This window comes from Mus musculus, chromosome X, assembly GCF_000001635.26.
Source record: "Mus musculus strain C57BL/6J chromosome X, GRCm38.p6 C57BL/6J".
Classification (NCBI taxonomy): Eukaryota; Metazoa; Chordata; class Mammalia; order Rodentia; family Muridae; genus Mus; species Mus musculus.
The window spans coordinates 103,001,083-103,005,709 of NC_000086.7; the positions used below are offsets into that span (position 1 = coordinate 103,001,083).

At 44.0% G+C, this 4,627-nt stretch overlaps 1 pseudogene; it reads right to left on the reverse strand.

Moving 5' to 3' along the window:
• Gm21998 (predicted gene 21998) lies at positions 2,639–3,997 on the reverse strand (annotated as a pseudogene).

Sequence of the window (4,627 nt, forward strand, 5' to 3'; positions counted from 1 at the left end):
CTGTCTTCAGATTATCCAGGGTGGCCACTGTAGATATGTAAACTGAATCAGAGCCTGCTATTATGTGCCTCGATTGGAAAAGCCAAACCCGTGGTTAGAAATTGTATTGCCTAAAAGTAAAACTTGAGGTCATATACTAATGGCATTCCACATTGGGCCTAATTCCTTCACCTCTTCTGCACTTCCCTCAATTTGTCTTTTCTGTACACCTCCCATTATGGCTACACTTGGCAGCTAGCATTGTAATATGCTAAAGGTCTACTAAAAAGATGACCAGTTTGGGTTATCTAATCCCAGGAAGTGTTTTAGGTTCCTGGCTGGCTCCCCAATTTGAAATCACGTAGTCTACCAGACATGCCAGTGCATGACACAAACGAATTGGCTCAGAGGCAAGGTGGTGATAAAGGAAAGACATCCTTTGAATGAGCTAGCTCTGCTTGAAGAAAGTAACCGTATTCACTCAACTTTTTAGGCTGATTCAGGAGAGTTTACGACATGAATGACATGAATCCATCACACACAAGTGAGGGATTTTTTTTTTTTTGAAAAATAACATGACCTCTTGAGCACAGGGTGTTTTTGAGTTCGGGAAATTTCAAGAACAAAGATCATTATGTCCTCTGTTTATTGTGGTAACTGACTAGTGTAGGTACTTGCGAGTTGTATCATATTACAAAAATGATAGGCTAAAGCAGTGGCTCTCAACCTTCCTAACACTTAAATACAGTTCTTCATGTTGTAGCAAAACACCAAGCATGAAACTATTTTCATTGCAACTTCATAATGGTAATTATTGTTACTGTTATGAATATGTAGATAGATGTGTTTTCCAATGTTCTTAAGCAACCCCACGGGAAAGATCTTTCAACGGCAAAAGTTGAGACTCACAGGGCTAAAGAGATAGTTGCTCTGAACTCTGCTTGCTAATCATCAAATTTATAGGGGAAAAAAAGCAAATAAATTCACATGATTAATGTGCCTGACCAGGGTCAGGTGATGCTAAATGAAGATTTGGATAGAAGATCATTTGTCAATTCTCACTTTCCAAACCACCTGAGAAAATAGCTTGGCATTCATTCTATAAGGACTTGAGTACATAACCACCACACAATTCAATGATTAGGTGTGTAAAGGTCTCTCAAAGCCAAGTAAGAATACACATCCAGGAACCTTGTATGTAGATAGATGTGGGATGTTCGTCAATGCCAGATTTATAACAAACATAACATGGAGACATCCAAATGCCCATCACAAGCTGAGCACACAAACAAGCCTCTGTCTAACTATGCAGAAAAACATGGCCAGTAATGAATGCAGACAGAACCTTGACTGAGGAAACAAAATAAGAGAATCTCAAAATAATTACTATTAGGATTGAAAGAAGTCAGAGCCTTCAAAAGGTCCATACTGTGTGTGTGTGTGTGTGTGTGTGTGTGTGTGTGTGTGTGTGTGTGTGTGTGTGTGTGTTTGACAATATCCATTTGTGCACAATTCCAGGAAATACAAAGAAGCACTCATTTCCAGAAAGCATATCTGTGTTTGCCTAGAGACAGAGAGGAGAGTGTCAGAGTGAGGGAGAGGGAAGCGTTGCTAAGGGCTGGAGAACATGTTTTCAGCTGTGGTGAATATTCTGTGTGTCACTTATCAAACCTGCCGATTGCATACTTGAAATATAAGCAATTTGCCATGCGTCAGAAATATCTTAATGCAGCCTCAAAAAGTCAAGGGAAGGAAAGCCATGAAGAAACTCATTAAGCTATGGGGAAACGGAAAGTCACCAGATTTGTTTGTCATTGTGTACACAGCAACAAAAACACTATCAGAAGAAACAATGTTAGTAAGGTCCAAACCAGTGGCTAAACGAGAAAAACACAGCTCTGGGAAGGAAATGAACTCCAAGCAAACCCAAGGAAAGGCTCACAAGTCGAACATGGCTTCCCAATGAGAAATACAGAGAGATTACTAAAAGAGGAGGTCTCAATTACTTTTGTTATCTTTCTGTTTTCTTTTTCACTTTCTTTCACCTCTTCTTCTTCTCCTACTACTCCTTCTCCTCTTTCTCCTCCTGCTCCTCCTCTTCCTCTTTCTCTTCTTCCTCTTCTTCCTCCTCCTCCTCCTCCTCCTCTTCTTCTTCTTCTTCTTCTTCTTCTTCTTCTTCTTCTTCTTCTTCTTCTTCTTCTTCTTCTTCTCCTCCTCCTCCTCCTTCTTCTTCTTCTTCTTCTTCTTCGACACTTTAATTTGAAAGGATTTTGCAACAATCACAGTGAAGAGGCTTCAAGTAGCTGTATAGTCTTTTCCCTCATCACTGTCCTCATAGGAGTCTGTCTTAGTTAGGGTTTTACTGCTGTAAGCAGACACCATGGCCAAGACAACACTTATACGGACAACATTTAATTGGGGCTGGCTTACAAGTTTGGAGATGCAGTCCATTATCATCAAGCCATGGCAGCATCCAGGCAGGCATGGTGCAGGAGGAGGGGAGAGCTCTACATGCTCATCTGCAAACTGCTAGGAAAAGACTGTCTTGCATGGAGCTAGGAGGAGGGTCTCAAAGTTCACCCCTACAGTGACACACATCTTCCAACAAAGCCACACTTCCCAATAGTGCCACTCCCTGGGTCAAGCATATACAAACCACCATAGAGTCCATGCCTACTTCCTCATAATCTTTCTCCAGGACAGCCACATCCTCTCCAGCCTCAGAGAGCTCCCTCTACTCCATGCCCTCACCCACATACAGGTATACAAAAGCCCTCTTAGCCTACATTAAGTTAAGTTTGTGGGCAAGAACAGGGTTCATCGATGTCAATTGTGTTGCTCAGCATGCTCACTGCAGGCTGCACCTTGGGGAGATCACCCACAGGCACCACAGTGGGTGTATAGTAATTGACACCAATCTTGAAGCCTCTGGCACAATGTATTGTGTGTTTCATCTTGATGGCAGCGATGGCAGCATTCACATCCTTGGGTACCACATCTCCATAGCACAGCAGGCTGCAGGCTATGTACCTGCCATTCTATGGATCACACATCACCATCAGGTTGGCAGGTTCAAACCAGGCATTGGTGAACTCTGCCATTGACTGCTGCTCATGGTAGGCTTTGTCTGCAGAGATGATGGAGCATAGGAGGCCAAGGAGATGAGGGGGGTAGGGCACCATGTTGCTATGGAACTCTGTCACATCCACGTGGAATGGCCCACCAGAACACAAGGAAACAGAGATGCAGAAGTTGATCTGGCTGATGAGGTTAGTATAGGTTGAGTCGTCAATATCTCCATTGTGGTGATAGATGTCACAGATGGACTCCTTCTCCACTATGAAGGCAGAGTTTGTCATACCAGAGTGGTATGTGTGGTCAGGATGGAGTTGTAGGGCTCCACTGCAGCTGTGAACACTTGCGGGGCTGGGTAGATAGGGAACTCTTTTTTTGGACTTCTGGTTATAGTCAGTAGAAAGCCACTCTCATCAGTTGACAGGTGAAGCAGGAGCTGGTGCCCCCTCCAAAACTGTGGGATACCAGGAAGCCCTGAAGTGTCCTGCACACTGACAAGGCAGCTTATGGGTCTGATCCTGTCCTGGGTCGATGATATCATAGCCAGTGATGGAGTAGCCATGGGCATTGTTGAGGGCTGCATCTTCTTTCCAAGTGATAAACTGCTCTGGGTGAAGGAGCCAGATTTCATGTGATTTCAGAACTCAGCAAATACACTAGCCTCCAGATCTACAAAGATGGCCCAAGGCACATGTTTCCAGCTGCAGTATCACAGAAGAAGGTGGTGAAGGAGTCGTTTCCCCACCCACCCCACACACACAAACACACCAGTGGTCTTGTCACTGTGCATGTGCCCATAAGGCTGAATCCCAGGTTCTGGACAATAGAGCTCCCAGCAGGCATTGGCCATCTGCACACAAGCCTGCCCCACATGGAATGGATCTCATTCACGCATGAGGAGTCTTTACTGTACATCTTACCTAGAGTTGTGGTCACAGGTCTCAAGGAAGACCTCACAACTAATTTTCTATTGCTATGTTAAAACACTTTGGCCAAGTGTATCTGTGTGGACTGCCAATCATTACCTAGCTGTGCAACTATGGCCTCTGTGGTGACAGCTTGTGTTTGATCTGAGCAGCAAAACATGGTAGTTTCCATGACCAACAGTGGAACAAGACTGCCTTGGGTTAAATCATATCCCAGATTCTGCACTCAGGCCAGTGGTTGGATCACAATGTTTGAAAGCCACCAAAATTAACAAAGTTTACCAAATGTAACATGGAGGTGTTCTTAACACCAATTCCACGTGCTGTTGCAAGCTAAATAGTTTGATGATCCTTTGTCTGCCTCCCCTTTGAGGGTCTGTATCTGCGGGAGACAGACACAGAGAGTGTATTTGTAGATTCAGAAATTGACTCCAAAGGGAATTCACATGTATCACACTTCCAGATGACCATGGGAGAAGAAAAAGGATGAGGTACAAAGTGCTCAGAGAACTCATCTCCTTTATGCCTTCTGGACAAACCAGGTATAGAGGACGTGGAAAGGTTCTTCCTCTTGACTTCATGAGACCTTACCACACTGTGTGGTTGAGTAAAGGTCCTGTCTGTGAGGCAGACAGGAATGAGAATTA